The sequence below is a fragment of the Engystomops pustulosus genome, chromosome 11, assembly GCF_040894005.1.
Source record: "Engystomops pustulosus chromosome 11, aEngPut4.maternal, whole genome shotgun sequence".
Lineage (NCBI taxonomy): Eukaryota > Metazoa > Chordata > Amphibia > Anura > Leptodactylidae > Engystomops > Engystomops pustulosus.
In genome coordinates, this window is record NC_092421.1 from 30,527,553 (window position 1) to 30,548,517 (window position 20,965).

At 43.7% G+C, this 20,965-nt stretch overlaps 1 long non-coding RNA gene across 2 annotated transcripts in view; it reads left to right on the top strand.

Annotated features, from left to right (window-relative positions):
* LOC140106243 (uncharacterized) overlaps positions 1-20,965 on the top strand; it is a 69,882-nt gene that overhangs the window by 14,257 nt on the left and 34,660 nt on the right. For both annotated transcript variants that reach the window (XR_011850742.1, XR_011850743.1), the window contains exon 2: positions 13,290-13,380. This is a non-coding gene — a long non-coding RNA (uncharacterized lncRNA). The remainder of the gene's footprint in view (positions 1-13,289; positions 13,381-20,965) is intronic.

Sequence of the window (20,965 nt, forward strand, 5' to 3'; positions counted from 1 at the left end):
TAACCCGTCGCAAAACCGCGAATCGGGCCCTTAGTAAATGACCGCCTGTGTGTCAGATCTTGATGTTCCCCCTCCCCCTGCGACGGATATATATAAGAATTATATAGAATTATAAGAATATCGAATTGCATTATGACTATAATTAATGTCCCGGCCCATTTGGTGTGGAGGTGACTAAGGAATAAGTACCATCTATGATAATTCTCGCTTATATACTCATAGCCATGTGATAATTTTATGAAGGTTGAGATAAAAGTTGACCCTATGACGGCGAATCAGCAAACCATATGATCCAAAACCATACGTGTACAAAATGTCTTTTTGTGGGAAAAAACTGCTTTGTCTTCATTACTGTTACAAAATCACATTTTAATTTCAACAACTTTAAAATATAATTTGAGTGAAGATGAACATTTCAGAAAAGTGTTTAGTAAGTAGCCTTGATGGTGATGACACTTCAGAGCACTTCTGCAGCCGTGCAAACGCTCACATCACTTGTCAATAGCCAGGGCTCTTAACAGTGCACATTGTGCAGCTCCTCTGCTAAGTCTTGCTGGATCCTGCTTAATCTGGTCCTTTGTCCTAGGGACACTATTTTTCCAAGGGAATGATATATTTACTCCGGGGCTTGTCAGTGGGGAATGTTTGACTTTTGGCCTTCGGAGCAGACAAAATGACTTTATGGTCTCTGAAATCCTATTCAGGGAAGCCTGTAGCTTAGGATATCTCCAGATGCATTTATCAGCTGTGATACAGATACTTTCTCAGCATGTAGACAATTATCTATAAGTATACGGCAGAAAATTATAAACAGGAGGGGATGAATCCAGTAGTGACATGTCACAGGCCTCAAGTTATAGGTCATGTTATGACTTATACGGACTATGGTTAGGAGAACATTAGTTGTAAATGTATTTTTCATTTTTATTTTCATGCGATTCCATGGTTGCATTTTACAAAAAAATTTAAATAAAAACCCATTTTATAACTTTGTAAGAAATTAAAATTTTATCATCGACCATGTGACAATTATTAGTAAAGATTTTATTTTCGTTATGGCATAAACTTTCAAGGATATTTCTACTTTTTTTTGGAAGAGCGGTGCCATGAGGGGTGTTAGAGATACTAGACAAAAATGAAACCAAAAAAAGCGAAACAAATGGACAAGACCAAATATGGTACTCCCATTGGAATGATAAACCAAACAACAAACAGGGGAAATACCATACATTGATATAGACAAAAGTAAATAAATGAACCTTTTATTACGACATTCTAAAACTACACTGTACAATTCATGTCAGGCAAAGGAAAATGACAACTACGTAGGGTATAAATCATACATCTAGCACAAATGGAAGGAATCCCACAAGCAACCATGTAAAATTTTATATATACCGTATTTTTCGGACTATAAGGCGCACAAAAAATCCTTTGATTTTCTCAGAAATCAAAGGTGCGCCTTATATATGAACCATACTTACAGACAATAGCTGCCTTGAACTGTGCACAGGTCTGCCACCTTATAATCCGGTGCGCCTTTTAGTCTGAAAAAGACGGTACTTAGTAGAAGTAAGAAAATGTATAACTAATACTGCGTCCCTCCTAAAGGAACCAGTAAGCTAAAGAATGAGCCATCCTGAACTCCCGAAAATCAAAGAGCTTACCTTGAATACAAACGTCATTAGGCGGATGAGAGAGGCAATACCAAGAGCCAGCGGGCCACCCGACGTGCGTTTCCGCAGAGACTTCATCAGGGGGAGTCCCCCCTTTATCCCCCTGACAAAAGGAGTTTCTTTCGAAAGATGTGTTGGGGGCCTGCTGGCTCTTGGGACTCCTATATGTGCTATATGTAGTGTTTAAACCCTATGTAGTTGTCATTTTCCTTTGCCTGACGTGAATTTTACAATGTATTTTAGAATGTACTAATAAAGGTTAATTTTTTATCTATTTATTTTTGTCTATATCAATGTATTTCCCCGTTTTTTTGTGGTGAGTTGAATACAAAGCTTTTCCCTGAATACATGACCCAAGTAGATAGCTTGTAGTTTGTACCGTACATAATTTAATATAAATGTCTGTAATTCCTTTTTGTTGCAAAGATGAGAGCAATTTTTTTTAGACTACACTATGAAGGTATGTGAATGGAAAATCTACAGCACTTACAGTGCTGGAAAGTAAATTTTATTCACACAATGTTATAAAACAAGAGGAAATGGACCCATGTCAGTTTATTATATGGATTTTCATTTTTTGGCTGCTACATGACATATGGATGTACTTTTGAGGGAAAGTGCAGACACACAGGAAACAACTGATGGTAGTTTTGTGATAGGGAGGAGAGGCTGCATAGTATAATGATAAAGACTTCAGTGTCTTCAGTCTTATCTGACGTTTTAGTGACCCTTGAGGCTTTTGAAGTCTAGAGTTTTAGATCCTTGGTGCACTTGTGTCATTCTTGACTTTCATTTTATTCTAAGATTAAAAACGTCCATATTCTCCACCTAAAAAGATGAAGGAAGAAAACCTGGAAAGTGTCGACACTCGGGAATCTCCGAATGTCAGACCACCAGGGGACAGATGTATGTCAGCCTTAAGTCAAATTGTGGCTGCCCGACCAACCTGCAGCCTCGTCTCGAGCAGATCCAGGAATCCACGTTGTCGGGGAAAATACTGTGAACCCATACGGAAGGAAGATGATGGAGGACCGGCGCTCAAGTTTTTCAATGAAATCTCGGAAGCCCTGTTGGCAGGTGCGACGCATTTCAGCTCCGGACCTGAGCTTTCATCTGGCATCGCCACCTAAAAAGATGACATGGGCTGAATCAACTAAACATTATCCCATACAGAACTGTTCTATTGGACTCTCATCTGATTGCTCGTTCCTTATAATACCCTTCAATACTGATGTATTTGCAGGTAATTAAATCTGTCAGCCTATACAGACACTGTAAGATCCTCTCTGTGTGACAGGATCTCACAGGCTCTGACTAGGGATAGCTCCTGATCTTAGAAAGGCCTTGGAGCCCCATTCACTGATGCTGTTAAGGCAGAAGTCTGCTGTATTATACAGTAGACATGCACCCTTTATGAAGAAGGTTTATATTGACATAAGAGTACATTTTTTTGATTAAAGGGTTGTAACAAGTTTGTTTGTTATCCTCTATTCACAGAATATGGGATAATAACCTGGTTGCTGAGGGTCTGACTGCTGGATCCGCTCTAGGGTTCTGGTTCTCCATTCAATACTAATAGGAGTATCAGAAATTGCCAAGCACAGCCGATCGGTATCTCTGTCATTCTCATAGATCAGTGAATTGTGTTGAAAATATCTTATTGTTGCCATTGTATTGAGTGGAGTGGCAGGACGCATTCTTAACCTGACTTAGTAAGAACAGGACCCTTGTTGTTGTGATAGTTTGGTATCCGTTCTCAGCAGGTGTCACCAGTCAGATCCTCAAAAATCTGTATGAACTATCCTGTGCGTAGGGGATAGCAATCAAACTTATTAAAAGCCCTTTAAAGAGGTTCATGGCCTATGCCAGTGGTGGTGAACCTATGGCACGGGTGCCAGAGGTGGCACTCAGAGCCCTTTCTATGGGCACCCGCGCCATCACCCCACCGCAGACTCCGCCAGACAGGACTCAAGGCCTATTGCAGTCTCAGGCAGCCCAGGACCCTAGAAGGAAGCTACAATGATAACCCAAAGCTTTTTCTCCTTCTTTCTACTGTATTGGTGACCTCAGGTGCCTAAACAATTTAAACATGTGACAAAGCAGAGAGTAATAAGTTACTGTTTAAATTGTCGCATCGGCACTTGGTGAAAAATATGTGTATTTTGGATGTAGTTCGGCCACTCTGCGTCTAAAAGGTTTGCCATCACTGGCCTATGCTATCCTGTGGTAATGACTTTAAACTAGCAGTATGTTCGTTCTGGTCTTTGTAAATTTAGTTTACTCATAAGAAAATCATTAACAGTCAAAAATGTTCTGCTTTGTGTCATACATACTATCAATTTGCCTTTTTTTTCCTTCAAGGCACAAAAAAGTTTAAGGGTCAGGGTTGAACAAGAGGTAAGAACCCTGCCTCTCGTGTAATAAAGCCCAGCTCTCCTATTGTGTATCTTATAGAAAAGCGAGGTGCCAACCTTAGTCTTTATGTATAAGGCAACCTGCTTGTTTTTCCCAGCATTTGAGAAGTGTGAAAAAATTTTGAAAATTAGAACAATTAGTTGAATGTTCAGAAAATAAAGAACATTTAATTGAAATCCTTTTAGTTTGTGGGATTATATAATTTAGTTCGGATGCATAAAACTAAATTTTTTTTCTGATGGCATCAATATTTTTGTGTGATGGAAACCACAGAATACCTAGAGCAATGAACTGCATATAATAAAGCATTGCTATACTAAGCACTGCTGAATTTGATGGTGCTATATAAATAATGATTATTATTGCTGCTTTAGAGGGGACCAGTCACCACTCTTGACATGTCTATTACAGTTAGGCTGGTTGCACCTGATTAAGTTTGTTCTGACCAACTATTTGCATTTTGTTTGCCAGACTTACCAGCCTGAACACAGAGCAGCTGAACTGGTGAGTTAAGTTTAGCTGTCCTGTTTTTGGGCCAGTAAATCTAGCAAATCCTCTCAATGAAGATGACTATGTTGTATAATATATGCTAGGACTAAAGTGCCGGCCGCCACAGCGAATACATCACAGGTTTTAAACCTGGCTGGCGGACAAAACTACAGCAGATCTGACCCGGCATAGTTTTGAGTAAAATCTGTGAACATTCAGATTTACAAAAAGTGTGCAGGCACAGGGCAGGAACACCCACTTTGCCCTTTCACACCCCGTCCACGCCCATGTGCCGTGAAGGTGACGTGCTTGCCAAAATCACAATTTCTTGCAGTGTGCAGGAAATTTTGATTTATTAGTGCTGCTATGACCGTTTTCTGGCATAGAAGCACTGAAACAATCTCCCCCCAAAAATCTATCATTCCTTCCTGATTGATCCCCCATGCTCCTTGGGCTACATGCACACAAATGTATTCAACAACTGGTCCATGAGCTCATACACCTGGCCATGGCTCCTACTTCCCCGTGCATGAGCCGACTGCCCGGGCAGAAAATGTTTGAGCAGACTTTTTTTTATTGTCATCTGTATATAAGTTTGATGGCACACCAGCCACAAACAATGGACAGTGCAATACTTTTTCTGATACGTTCTGGGTATCTTGCTGGCCTTTACTTACTAAAGCACCAGTTGTCCATTTGTATCATTACCTGTGTTAGTTGGATTACACGGTGTGAGTTGTTACATTCAGGACTGTGTCTCTTATAATGTTATGTAAATAGTGCGAGGGACAAACAAGATAAGTCACGGGACACTCCCTTGGCTCGCAGGCTCTCTAGCTGGGACAGTCTTACTATGTACAGATCAACATAATGCAACAAATGCAGGGGAAAGTCTACTCAGGAAACACCTGCAGCCATATCACCTGACCCTGGGGCATCCTGGGAGTGTGGGATAGTTTTCCTCCTGTGAGGGGAGGGTGTGGACGTGCTGCGCTGCATACAGCTATTATCTGTGTTACTTGTGTAGTAAATGATAAATATTATACGGAGTTTATGCAGTTTTCCAGAAGTTAACAACTTAATGTGCAAACTTGAAAAAATATAAATGAGAACAAACGCTATAAAAACCCCTTTTTCATGTATTTTTCTGTAATGTTTTCCTGCAGTGTAGAAATGTGTTACATTGCATTCTATAAAGCTTAACATAGTTGGGTCAGACTGACTGTAAAAAAGGGTTCAGTACTTGGATTCTCTGTACATTGATTGTTAAAGAAGACCAAAAACAAGATGGGCAGCTATCAGGTGACAACCACTTTATGGGTGTTTGTGATTAAAAACAGAACATGTTCATTTTATTGGCAAGGTGGTTCCCAGATCCAGTCTTCCCCTGTTGCAGGCCTCAAAAATGCACGGCAGTATTACAGAGCTGTATCTATACCGTGTAGCCTCGCAGCTTGTGTACACATACTGGTAGGTAGATGTTGACTTGGGGAATGCAGTTATTGGCTTGCTCGGGGTGTTGATGGGCTCCTTCGAAGTCCTCGCTAACCACATCCACAGCTTGTTCTATGTGGGCTAGTGTGGGAGTGAAGCTCAAGGAGTTTGTCCTTGTTAGACCTGTAGGAAATGCTCTGCCCTTTTCCACTATGTTGAGCTATGCCATGACCCCAACGCACAATCTGGTACCATAAACCTAAGGCCACGTTCACAAATTGTGTTTTGGTTGTGTTTGCCTAATTACATTACTGTTAACATTTGTGTTTATAAAATGCAATGTAAACTCGATGTTAACACATGCTTTGATAATGTTTTATTAACATTAACACGTGTGTACACATATTAACAGTAATGTAATTAGTCAAATCACCTCTCCTCAGCCGCTGTAATGTATTTCAAAACACAATGTAAATGCATCCAAAATGCAATGTGTGAACGCGGCCTAATAGTAGAGTTTGCAAAACTGGAGGACTTGCTTGGTACTTCTGACCTTCCTAGACCACTTACTCTTACCGCTTACTCTTTCCTGCAGTCTTGCGGGCCTAGACCCTTTAATAGGGAGTTTCAGAAATGAAGGGGGGATATCCCTTAGTGCTGGGAGGTAGAATTATAATTCTTTGAATCCATAATAGATGCTAGAGACTTTCTGGTTGAAACTAAAATTCTTTGTATTATTAGGCATTGCAGTGTGCAGTTTAGTCTCAATGTTTCTGTTGTCAGCTAGGAATTGGTATGTTGCTACAAAGTGTCTGGTCCTGCAGCCCTGTTTTGATCTTCGGTCCTCAAATTCATGAATACTTATTTTTCTTTTTCTAGGGTTCTCTCCCCTTAGGTCTGCCCTTTAGATGTTATCAATGGACTAGTGCCCAGCTGCTAGGCTGACTTTCTTTTTTCTCCTGTATTGTGCAAGATAATTGTTGTGATTTGTATCAAATAGGAAGTACCTTTATAAGGTTGAAAAGGATTGGGTCACATTGGACTGGAAACCCTATAACTGATGATTTATATATCTACCCACAATCTCCTGTCTCCTTTTATTTCCTCAATATGGATTGTATTTCCTATTTGTTAGTTAACTTTTTAAATGACAAAACTTTAAATGAAATATACTGTGAGATAGGAACGTTTAAGAAGCCACACACATTTCCTTCCATGGTTCCATAATTCAGAAGACCCTGTAAAGAGGTGCACTCATTAAAAAGCACAGGGATACATAAGATTGTGGTTCAAATAGTCCCTGTAGTGTCAGCAGTGAGCCCTAAACTGAAGTCCTTTCCTCTTATGACTACGTAAAAAAAGAACCTCAGGTAGGGTATGAAATATCTTTTTTTTTACTGTTAAAACTCACCCATTTACCCATAAAAGAAAAATTTCCCCCCATGTCATAGTCTATGCCAGACACTGCACTGGTTGCCTGTCTCCTTACAAATATAGTTTAAATGAATAACCCTCATCCATAAAGCTCTTTATAAGGCTGCATCTCCCTACCTCTCCTCTCTTATCTCACTCTATCGTCCAATGCGTGCTCTTCGATCCGCCAGGGATATTAGATTAATCTCTACCTTAATTGGAACCTCTCATGAACGTCTCCAGGACTTCTCCCAAGCTGCACCAATTCTCTGGAATACCCCAACCCTAAGTCTAACAGACTAATACCCAATCTCCAAAGCTTTTAGTGGCATGCTGCACATATTCATTCAGGATCTAGGACTTTCAGCAAAAAATGTAATAGTATTGGTGTCAAACCCAAAATAGAAAATAATGACACAGAATCTCTGAAGTTACGTGCTATTCTGTCAATTGTCGTATAATCCGGGCACTGCAGCGTCTGCAATTACTTTGTAGTGTAGCACATCATTTACCTACATTACATATTGGGAAATAATGGCTGCACATGACGTTTCCTCCTTCTACTAGCAGACTCTCATGCTGACTGTGCTATAACTACTGCTCTGGCAGCTGTGCTCGGGCCCCAGCCGTGACCTGGGTGCTTGGTGGCTGAGCTCTCACACAGTTCCCCTTGCTGTTTTGCTTTGTGGTGTGTGGCTGCAGCCCTCTAACCCGATTAATCCCTTGGCCGGGGCTCGTGTGTTTGTCTTGGTTCTTGGACAAAATTCAGCTTCATGTTTTTTTTCCTACTTTATTCTAAAATAAAACTTTTGTTGGCAGAACATTTATGGTTTTCTATGTCATATAATATTAAAGGCAGGAAGGGCCATGTCTTTTTAAGTTTAACAGAAATGGGCTCCTAGAAAGTATCATAGTACAGTATATGACTTCCCAGAGCTGTATGCACCATATGGGTTCATAGAGTTTTAAATTTAGGGCTAGAAACAGGGATTTACTGTTACTCTTGAGTAATGTTCATACAAAGGTCAGGGGTTCACTTACAAATGTCCTTATTTTTGAAAGAAAAGCACATTTTCTTTCAGTGAAACTAACATTAAATGAATGATTAATGCACTCTATACATTGTTAATCTGCAAAATGAATATTCTAGCTGCAAAACTCTTGTTTTTAATGCTATATCTACATAGGTGTATGTAGGCCCATTTCCAACAACCACCACTCCAGTGGTTTAGTGGAACGTTGGGGCGCATTTACTTACCCGGTCCTGTCGCGATCTGCGCTGTGCGTTCCCCGACGAGGCTGAAGTCCTAAGATTGTGCGCCCGAGATCCTGCAACTGGCACTTCCCCGCTGAGGTCCGCCGGAGTTCACCTTCTTCTTCCTGGTGTATGTAAGTGCTTGTCTTGCGACACAATTTAAATGTTAAATCCCACGGTTTGTCCAAATCAGTTGGATCGCATGCACAAGTTAAATGCGGTGCAAAAAAACGGAAAAAGTCGGGAAACCCAACGAAAATGCGGTTTGCGGACCCTTAGTAAATGTGCCCCATTGTGTTTGCTAAGGTTAAATTCAAACTAACGTGTGCCCGCCGTACCGTAGCACCACGGGGACACTCCTGCGCCGGGGGAAGGAGGAGGGGATGAGTGCCGCTCACCCCTACCCCTCTCTATAGACAAGCATGGGGCATGGCGCCATATTCTGGGGAAAGATGGGACATTTCCTATCTTTCTCCCGGCTAGGGAACAATACAGTGCCTCGCGCATTGGGCACTGCATCGCTCCATACTGCGCTGTGCGTCCATTGCCGGCCTATGGAGGACATATATCAGTACTAAGGGGTTTAGGGTTAAAATTTTCTCATGTTTTGTGTGCGTTTTCTTTTAACTTATGGTGACTATACAATGTACTTTCACTTTTTCACACAAATGATTAAGATAGGAATGCACCTTTGTATTTTGGCTCATGTTATGAAATACATTGCCCTGGAATTTGTGATGCTCTGTAGTAAATAATAATTATACCAATGGCAATAACCTGTTATTACCAGCACGCTAGCCCTCTTGTATCCTTATGGATATGTCTGATTATGGAGCTTGAAATATGTAATGGTGTATGGACAAGAACCAAGAGCACATTGTAGGCTACACATAACTCATTAGTCCGTGAGAGCAGAATTTTGGATATTTTAAAATGTTTTAAATTACATGGATTTTTGTCCCCTTGTCCAATCACATCTACAGTTAGTAGCTAGTGGCGTTAATTGGCCGTATTGCCTGCAGAGGGTAGCACAGGATGCAACCGAACCTCACACCCAATTGTTAAAGTTCCGTTTGGATCATCTCTTGTTACACAGCTCACCAGGGTCAATACCTAACGCTGTATGTATATTTGTATGGTCAAAACTGCTAGTAAATTTGCTTTTATATGGGTTATGCGGATCTTCATATAGGTGGTATTTCCTATACGAAGATCCGCCATCGGTCTAAAAAAAAAAAGTCTATACTCCCCTTCCAGCCAAAGGAGAAGATGGAGCCGCGGACCAGGGAGAAGAAGCCGAAGGGAAGTATAGATTTTTTTTTTTTCAAGAGGGCCCTGCTCACTGTGGCCATTTCATTAATGGGGAGCATTTGTGTAAAGGGGACATGTGCTGTGGACAGGTTATCAAATAAGGGCATGTGTTGTGGACAGGTTATCAAATGGGGGCATGTGCTGTAGACAGGTTATCAAATGGGGGCATGTGCTGTAGACAGGTTATCAAATGGGGGCATGTGCTGTGGGCAGGTTATCAAATGGGGGTATGTAATGTGGACGGGTTATCAAATGGGGGCATGTGCTGTGGACAGGTTATCAAATGGGGGTATGTGCTGTGGACAGGTTATCAAATGATGGCATGAGCTGTGGACAGGTTATCAAATGGGGGCATGTGCTGTGGACAGGTTATCAAATGGGGGCATGTGCTGTGGACAGGTTATCAAATGGGGGCATGTGCTGTGGACAGGTTATCAAATGGGGGTATGTAATGTGGACGGGTTATCAAATGGGGGCATGTGCTGTGGACAGGTTATCAAATGGGGGTATGTGCTGTGGACAGGTTATCAAATGATGGCATGAGCTGTGGACAGGTTATCAAATGGGGGCATGTGCTGTGGACAGGTTATCAAATGGGGGCATGTGCTGTGGACAGGTTATCAAATGGGGGCATGTGCTGTGGACAGGTTATCAAATGGGGGCATGTGCTGTGGACAGGTTATCAAATGGCGGCATGTGCTATGGACAGGTTATCAAATGGGGGCATGTGCTGTGGACAGGTTATCAAATGGGGGCATGTGCTGTGGACAGGTTATCAAATGACGGCATGAGCTGTGGACAGGTTATCAAATGGGGGCATGTGCTGTGGACAGGTTATCAAATGGCGGCATGTGCTATGGACAGGTTATCAAATGACGGCATGTGCTATGGACAGGTTATCAAATGGGGGCATGTGCTGTGGACAGGTTATCAAAAGGGGGCATGTGCTGTGGACGGGTTATCAAATGGGGGGGCATGTGCTGTGGACAGGTTATCAAAAGGGGGCATGTGCTGTGGACGGGTTATCAAATGGCAGCATGTGCTATGGACAGGTTATCAAATGGGGGCATGTGCTGTGGACAGGTTATCAAATGGGGGCATGTGCTGTGGACAGATTATCAAATGGGGGCATGTGCTGTGGACAGATTATCAAATGGGGGCATGTGCTGTGGACATTTCATTAATGAGGTGCCGCTGCTACTGGATAATTTATTAGAGTAGCAAATGCATTTCCTACCTTAGGGCCTATACTCCAGTCAATAACTTTTCCCAGTTTTTTTGTGGTAAAACTAGTCGGCATCCACATCTGCAGCAGTGTCTGGGGGATCTGGTCTGGACGGTAGTCGGGGTGGAGGGTTTTATGCAGTTAGGGATACATGGATTATAATAGCATGTCTGAAGTTCATCATTAAATCATTCTTATGAACAGTACAGGACAGGGGGCCCAGGGGACACATAATCCACCACTGCTGGTTACCTGTCCACCCGTCCTCCTAGATCCAGCTAACACAATGGTCATTGCACTCAGTTCTGTGGGTCATCTGACATTCATGGCATAAACCATAAACACCTCTGTGTTTTGTGTCTCTTGTTATGAAATCCATTGCCCTGGCATTTATACTGCTGTATAATAAATAATAATTATAACAGTGGCAATAACATGTTATTACAACACACTAGTTCTTGTATGCCTCTGGATGTGTATGATTGTGAGCCTGCACTATGGGACACAGCAATGACTGGTACTGTACTGCTGTGTGACAGTACTCCTGGTGTGTGAACAAGAGCCAAGAGTACATAGTAGTCTGCACAGAGCTGGCGTCACGTACTACACACACTCGCACAGACACTTCTCACGTTTTAGTAAGCAGCAGCTGACGGTGACTAGAAGTCGCGTGCTCACAGCTGGAGGCTTCGCTGGAGTCAGCCAGATTTGGGTGGAGAACTCGTTGGGTGCAGATGTTTTCTATTTTGGGAAACTTTAGTGACCCGCGTATGTGGTTCTGCATTTATATAGAGGTCAGCGGCTTTTTTATTTCTGCTTTCAGTAACTAAACATAAAAATGACTTTGTTACAGGCAATTTCTACTATTTGTACCGAAAAATTACCATTACAGTAACTTTTCTTTTTAATATCTTTTTGTTCAAACAATGTTGACAAACCACAATAGCCAACAAAAAAATAATAATAAAAAGCATATTCTGTTGAAAGATTGTAATACATTTCATAAAGTTTTACTCTTTCCTCATTGTATTGAATGTGATGTTTGTTGGAGGTTAGTACTGTTATTCCATTAAGACGTGTAAGTGTTTCTACCGATCCAAGACGGATTTAGACCTGAACATTTGCCTGATTATATATGTGTTTCCAGGGAAATGCCTGTGATTGGGAACCAGGCCCCAGTGTCTTGTATTGTTTTAATGCAAGACACCGCGTTCTGGTTACTGATCACATGCCTTTCCATAGGAACACAAATACGTGATCATGCCAAGGCCGCACGTGTGACCGCACCCTAAGGGTGTACCACATATACTCTTTAAAATATATTGGGATTTTATTGGTAATCTTCTATCAAAATCCATCATAGTGAACCAGGGACGCTTACTAATAGATCCAGGCATTGTGACTGTGATAATATTCTTATATATGTTATCCTTCCTTCTAAAATCAACTAGGTCTTGGAGGTATTACCAGAGCCCCTCCATGTTGCAGCTTCATAGGCTGTCACTTCCCTCTCCCACTAAGAGCTGAAATTTCCTCTGCAATGAGATGACAGCAGGCAGAGAGCGGAGGGACGTGCTGAGACAGCAGAGGGCAGGAGGAGACGCTGTAAGTCTGTGAAGCCACAGCACAGAAGGGGGTTATGGCGATTCCTCCCCAGGCCCTTCTGGATCGTTAGCATAATTTTAAATATTTGATCTATGAGTAAATGCCCCTGGTTTATCATGCTTGATTCTGTAAAACAGAACTTAGCATATCTCATAGTTCTGTGTAGTGTAGGGAGCCAGGCTTAGTTTTCTTGAGTTAAGGTCATGTTCACACACAGCGTTTGTGTAGTGTTTTGAAAGGACACGCAATAAGGCTGGGGGGGGGGGGGGGTCCATTATCGCTAATGTGTTTCTACTGAAACTAAATGTTCAATAAAAAGTATTTGATTTAAAAAACAAACGCTGAGGCCTAAGGTAACTGGATATTCTGTTAAATATTCTTGAAGTGGAAAATCTTCATAGAAACAAGATGCAAGTATCATGTCTGCAGTAGGACACTCTGGTAACATCTGTGCTTTGTCTTTTAGGAGATGGGTGGAAGAGCACTGAATAGTGCCACAAGTTACAGACATACGGACCTTGCCGCCTCACAGCCTGCCTCCGCTCTTCACTTCTTGGGTATGTGTCTGTGTGAATTTTAGGAATGATATAGCAATTCATGCTTTCTCTTCAGATATATTTCTCCACAGTTTTACACTTCCGCACTCATAGCACATATGTTGCGCTATCTATCTATCTATCTATCTATCTATCTATCTATCTATCTATCTATCTATCTATCTTTCCAAACAGTGGTAGTTGAATATAACAAGTGCATTTTCTGTAAAGAAAAAAATTACAAAAAAACCCTGTAATCTCTCATAATCTCATAAACATAGTTCTGTTTCTTAAGTATTCATAGCGCATAGCGCCACCTACTGAGCATCATGCACTGAGGGCACTGATGTACATGTAAGAAGCTCTCGTCTCTCTGCTAAGCCTGGTGTCATTGTAGTGATGTGGGGGGGATCTCTGCTCCACTGGACCTGCAGTGGTCTTTACTTATCAGAGCACTTGTCTTCCCCACCAGACAGAAAAGACACTGCATAGTCAGCTTGTCTGTGCTGCTTGGAGGCGACATACTAGAAAACTAGGTTATCTTGTGCTATGTGATACAGTGCTGTGTCATGTCCACTCCAGCAGACTGGAGAATCTGCTGGCTCATAAGATCTTTTATAGGTTTTACTGCTTAAAGGGAACCATGTTTGCAACTCCTTAGGCTGATGACACACATTGCGCGTTTTTGTCATGTTTTTGATGCGTTTTTCCGATGTTTGCTTGCGTTGTCAAAACGCATTGATCTTGTCCTCCCTGCTATTTGTGCATGTAATCGCACGCATTTCAAAAAAACAGACCACAAACGCAACTGCTTTGAAAAACACAATGAAAAAATTCACCTAAAAAAACGCAGACTCAACTTTATCCGAAAAGCCAGTATGCAAAACTGATTCAGAAACGCAATGAAAATAACACACAAAAAAAACGCCACTTGTGTCACCTGCCTTCACCACCAATTGTGTCACTAACTTTTATTGCATGATATGGATGAGTCTGGGATTCATCTTGAACCCCACTTTTTTATATTGATGCTACATCCGCATTCACCTGATGTAAAACGTATGGGAGAAGTTGATTTACTACTGGCAGCGATAATTTTGCAGCCAGAATTAAAGATGTGATCATCCCTTTAACATGGAGCAGTGGTTGTCTTCATACTGTATCGTTCTAAAAAGAATACAATAAGTACCCCCCCCCTCCTGCTTCTCCTTCTTCCCAATTCTTCCAGGGGCTCCTCCTTCCCCCACTTTTCCTGACTTGCAGTCTTCTTGGCTCAGGAGGAAGGGCTGGCCTGTTTGCTTATTAGAACCGGTTTTGGCTGCTTCTCTCTACCGTCGGAGGCTGCCAAAATAGGGATCTGTATGGTAACAGAAAACAAAAGAGAGTACCCCTGGCAAAGCTGTTATCCATCATGTGGAAACTTGCTGAGCGTGCAGTTATGTGATCTCCCCTGCATGCAGGGTGGGGGGAGCGTTCATCCTGCATGTGATAACCGCACATAGCTTTCTGAGCTCGGTAACATGAGATGATGTTTTCCTTACAAGAAATCGCTGCTTCTACTTGGGTCAAAACTACCCAAATTGTAGTGACCTCCGCAGTCTGGTTAATGAGGCCTGGCGGTCTGCAGACTATGTATTGTGTATGGATGTGATATGTTGGGTGCAATATAAAGTAAGATATGAATTAATATATTTGTGATTACTTGCTCACTCATTACTCATTATAACCTATAGTCGTGATCACTAGCGATGGATTACACCACAGCTTAGAGGCATCAGATACCAGCTCACAGCATGACGCATATACAAAGCATTTATCAATAGTCATATCTTCATGGCAAAATAATATCAATGTGTATAGTCCTGATAATAACTTAACTAAAATCTACCCAGGGACACTTATTCGTGGATCCAGGCACTGGCAATCTTCTTACATTTGTTTTCCATGGCCTACTTTCCTCTAAAATTAGGCTAATGAGCCAAAGAGCTCTGGGGGAGCAGAGCCCTCTGTGTTGCAGCTTCACAGATTGTTACACTGTGCAAGACCACTTGCCACTCCAACTGTGTGCTGAAGCTTCTGCTGGAGGCAGAGGGAGGGGAAAGTGCTGAGTGAGCAGAGAGGGAGACGGTGTAACAGCCTGTGAAGCCAAACACATGGCTCATTAGCATAATTGTAAAGGTTAATTTTTGAAAGGAGGAGGCCATACATAACACATATAAGAAGATAACCACAGTCATGGAGCCTGGAGCTATAAGTAAGTGTTCCTCCTTTATCATGATGGAGTTTTGCATGGTAAAATTTCCCTTAACCCCTTCCCGACATTTGACGTAATTATACTGCATGGCGGGAGGTGCGTTCCCTCATTTTGCAGTACTATTACGTCATGCGTAACCAGAAGCATCGGGTGCCAGCTGTATGTTACAGCCGGTATCCGTCTCTAGCATTAATCCCTTACACGCCGTGGTCTCACGTGACAGCGGCACTTACCGGTGGGAGAGATCCGATCCTCCGCTGGCAGCCCCGGGGTCTGCCAGTGCCTCGGGGCTGCGCGGCTTCTTCCGATCAAAAAGCAAAACTTTTTCTAAATGTTCACCAAATATCTTTTTTTCATAAATAAAAGCACACATACCAACAAAATTTTTCAACTAACACAAAGTTCTAAGTGTCACGAGAAAACAATTTCAAAATCACTTGGATACGTTAACCCATTAAGGACGCAGCCATTTTACAGCTTAAGGCTCAGTCCCATTTTTTGGATTCTGACTTGCGTCTCTTTATATGGTTATAACTTTTGAACACTGTTACTTATCAAAGTGATTCTGAGATAGTTTTTTCCCCACATGCTGTACTTCATTTTAGTGGTAAATTTTGGATGATAAGTTTTGCGTTTATTTACAAAAAAAAAGAAGAATTTTGTGAAAAATTTGCCATTTTTGAAATTCGAAATCATTACATTTTCAGGCAGATAGATTTACCACCTAAATAAGTTGCTGAATAACATTTCCCATTTGTCTACTTTACATTTTCATCATTTTGGAAATGTCTGGATAATTTATTTTGATGTCACGCGGCTTACAAATAGATTATAGATTTTCCGTATTTTCAGAATTTACTATTTTGGGGATAATTACTGTTTTGAATGAAATTTTACATATTTAGCATCAACCCCTTCCCCCCCTATATAACCAACCCATTTTCAAATCTGCAACCGACAAACTATCAGAAACAGCATTTAGGAAGATTGTTAACCCCTTGAGCTCTTCATAGTAATTGAATCAAAATGGCGGTGAAATTTAGAATGGTCAAATTGTGTCGGTTATACGACCCGGGGATGTCAGCAGTAGATTACCGCTGACATCCCGCGACCCCTGATGCTGGCTCGGCTCCGGTGCAGGGCCGAATTGACATTGTCTCGGCGCCGTAGCCCTACGGCGCTGAGCTCTGATCGCAGGACCCAGCACAGAAGAGCTACAGCGCGGAGCACTAAGGGGTTAAAGCATTCCGAAGTTATAACCACAAGGCAGATTTGAAAAAAATGGGCCGTGTCAGGAAGGTGAAAGGTGGCTTTGGCGTTAAGGAGTTTTAGGTCTATGCTCTCTTGTAGGCTGTTACTTACCTGTCGATTGTTTCACAAATAGAGTGCGACAATTATAATATTTTTAGGTTTTTCTGTCTGATAAAAGTAAGTTTGGCTTGTAATAATGGGGTGTGACTGGGGTTTTGTGCAAAATCTTGCAAAACATTTTTAATCCAGGCCATCTAAAAGTGGTGGAAACATTTAGCCAGACAGTCTATGCTCCAGGACATACGGTATTGTTTTCAGAAACGACAGATTCCAAGAGCAACTCATACACAGTGCAGACACTCTCTGGGAGGTGATCTAGAGACACTAACAATTCTCCTTGGACAACTCTAGGTCAGGGGCGACTTTGGACTTGGCTGCAGCCTCTTATGAGTCAAGGTGACGTCCACCCGACAGAATATCAATCTATCTAATTAACCAATCTAATTAACCAATATACATATGTTAAATGTTCTGCATCACTATTTTGATATGTAACATGAAGCCCCTGATTAACAAATGACTGATACCTCATCTGCTGCCATTTGTGTCCATAAAAAGGCAGCATATGGATTTTCATGTGATCCCAATCTACCATCCAGCACATTAAAGACCTGACAGATCGATTTGGAACCCTTATACCAACTACAGGTACTTATGGACCTGTTGTTTAGAGTCCCAAATCGACCAGCATGTGGGCTTTGGCTGGGAAAAAATGTAAATAATAAACTTTTGTACTCGCCTACATGGTAGTCCAACTAGGCACACCATACGCACATCTCCAGAACCTGAACTGGCGCAACATAAACCTTCCTCCGGGTGATTTGGAACACTAAACCATTGGGCCATAAGGACATGTGGGTGGTTTAGTGTCTCAAATTGCCCTGACAGGTTTCCTTTACACTTGTATTCATGAATACTGTCACAAGGTCCTGGAAGGTAGATTGGCCATGGATGTTTAAATATTGCTCCCCCTTTCACCCCAAAAATAACAGTAAACGCAACTGGGCCTTGACCCAATTGCATATGTGTTTCCTGTGAAATGCATGTGATCGGTAACCAGTCCCTGGTGTCTTGTATTGTTTAAATGCTGGTTACCACTCAGGCCGAGGCCCGCCAATACTACATGTGACCGCACTCTCAAAGTACAGTGGTCAACCCCTTTGAAATCTCTAGTGTTGTGCTCTGGACCTCAGGCCTGGCCAATTTGATATTGCCACCTATTATAGGCACCACTGACACTGAAAGCATGCGATGCAGATCCCTTTAGGCTTAGTTCGCCTGTTCTGCCTGGATTGCATTTCAAAAAACAATCCAGATGGAACGGGAAGGGACTCTGCCAGATCGCTAACATGTTTACATAGAAACATATTTGATAGGTAACAAGTGCCCCAGGAGCTCATTATCGATCATTCTATTGAAACGCATATGCAATCAGGCTCATAATTCGATCTGGATTGTGTTTTCCAAAGCGGCCTCATCCTTTTTCATCCTTCCTGATGACCCAAGTTATATGACACCAGATGCTAGACATCTGAGGCAAAAAGATATTGAATTAATAGGTTATGGTCTTACATACCATATATACTTGAGTATAAACGTGCTGAAAAAGTGAAACTCTGCTTTTACTCGAGTCTATAAAAACAATTAACTGAATACTCACCTTATCAACGCTGCCCCCCCCATCACAATGTGTCCGCAGCCAGCATGCAGGGGGCTGGCTGTCTATACTGAGGGGCAGGGGGCTGGCTGGTTGCCTATACTGAGGGGCTGGGGGCTGGCTGGCTGTCTATAATGAGGGGTAGGGGGCTGGCTGTCTATACTGAGGGACAGGGTCTGGCTGGCTGTCTATACTGAGGGGCAGGGGGCTAGCTGGCTGTCTATACTGAGACAGGGGCTGGCTGGTTGTCTATACTGAGAGACAGGGGGCTGGCTGGCTGTCTATACTGAGGGGCAGGGGGCTGGCTGGCTGTCTATACTGAGGGGCGGGGGGCTGGCTGGGTGTCTATACTGAGGGGAGGGGGGCTGGCTGTCTATACTGAGGGGCAGGGGGCTTGCTGGCTGTCTATACTGAGGGGCAGCGGGCTGGCTGTCTATACTGAGGGACAGGGTCTGGCTGGCTGTCTATACTGAGGGGCAGGGGGCTAGCTGGCTGTCTATACTGAGACAGGGGCTGGCTGGCTGTCTATACTGAGAGACAGGGGGCTGGCTGGCTGTCTATACTGAGGGGCAGGGGGCTGGCTGGCTGTCTATACTGAGGGACAGGGGGCTGGCTGGCTGTCTATACTGAGGGGCAGGGGGCTGGCTGTCTATACTGAGGGGCGGGGGGCTGGCTGGGTGTCTATACTGAGGGGCAGGGGGCTGGCTGGCTGTCTATACTGAGGGACAGGGGGCTGGCTGGCTGTCTATACTGAGGGGCAGGGGGCTGGCTGTCTATACTGAGGGGCGGGGGGCTGGCTGGGTGTCTATACTGAGGGGAGGGGGGCTGGCTGTCTATACTGAGGGGCAGGGGGCTTGCTGGCTGTATATACTGAGGGGCAGGGGGGTGGCTGGCTGTCTATACTGAGGGGCAAGGGGGTGGCTGGCTGTCTATACTGAGGGGCAGGGGGCTGGCTGGCTGTCTATACTGAAGTGAGGGGGGCTTGCTGGCTGTCTATACTGAGGGGAGGGGTCTGGCTGGCTGTCTATACTGAGGGGAGGGGGTCTGGCTGTCTATACTGAGGGGCAGCAGGCTGGCTGTCTATACCGAGGGGCAGGGGGCTGGCTGGCTGTCTATACTGAGGGGCAGGGGGCTGTCTGGCTGTCTATACTGAGGGGCAGGGGGCTGTCCTGCTATATTGTAGAAAACAGGAGGCTGGCTAGCTATATACTGTGGGGGCAGGAGACTGGCAAGCTATATACTGTGGGGGCCGGAGGCTAGCAAGCTATATACTGTGGGGGCCGGAGGCTGTCAAGCTATATACTGTGGGGCAGAGGGCGGGCTGGCTATATACTGGGGGACAGGGGGCGGGCTTGCTATATTCTGAGGGACAGGGGCTGGGTATCTTTATTCTGGGGGCTGGCTAGCTATATACTGGGTGGCAGGAGGCTGGCTAGCTATTTACTGGGGCAGGGGCTTAGCTAACTATATACCGGGGAGCAGGTAGATGGCTGGCTTTATACTGGGAGGCTAGGGCTGGTGGGCTTTTTACTGGAAGGCAGGTTGCTAGGTTGCTATATACTGGGGCAGGAGGCTGGCTAGCTATACACTGAGGGGCATGGGGCTGGCTATATACAGAGGAGCAGGTACAGGCTATCTATATACTGAGGGGCAGGGGGCTGGCTGGCTATATACTGGGCACAGGGACTGGCTATCTTTATACTGTGGGACAGGAGGCTGGCTAGCTATATACTGTGGGACTGGGGGCTGGCTGGCTATATACTGGGTGGCAGGAGGTTGGTTGCCTATATATTTTGGGGTGCAGTAGGCTGGCTATTTATTGGGACTGGCTATATATGAAGGGCTGGCTGGCTATAAACTGGCGGGGAAGAAGGTTGGCTAGCTATATACTGGGGGGGGCAGGGGGCTGGCTATAAATTTAGGGGCAGGAGGCTGGCTAGGTAAATACTGGTGGGTAGGCGGCTGGCTAGCTATTTAGTGGGGCAGGGGGTATGCTAACTTTATACCGGGGAGCAGGGAGATGGCTGGTTTTATTGTGGGAGGCAGGGGCTGGCAGGCTATTTACTGCAAGGAAGGTTGCTATATACTGAGGGGCAGAGTGCTGGTTAGCTATATACTGGGGCAGGAGACTGGCTAGCTATATAATGAGGGGCATGGGGCTGGCTATATAGTGAGGGGGAGGGATGGGCAATCTATTTACTGAGGGGTAGGGGGCTGGTTGGCTATATACTGGGCACAGGGACTTTTTATACTGGGAGGGGAGGGGGCTGGCTATTTATTGGAAGATAGGCTTGCTATCTATGCTATCTACTAAAAAGCAGGGCGCTGGCTTGCTGTATACTAAAGGCAGGGGGGCTGGCTTGCTGGATACTAAAAGGCAGGGG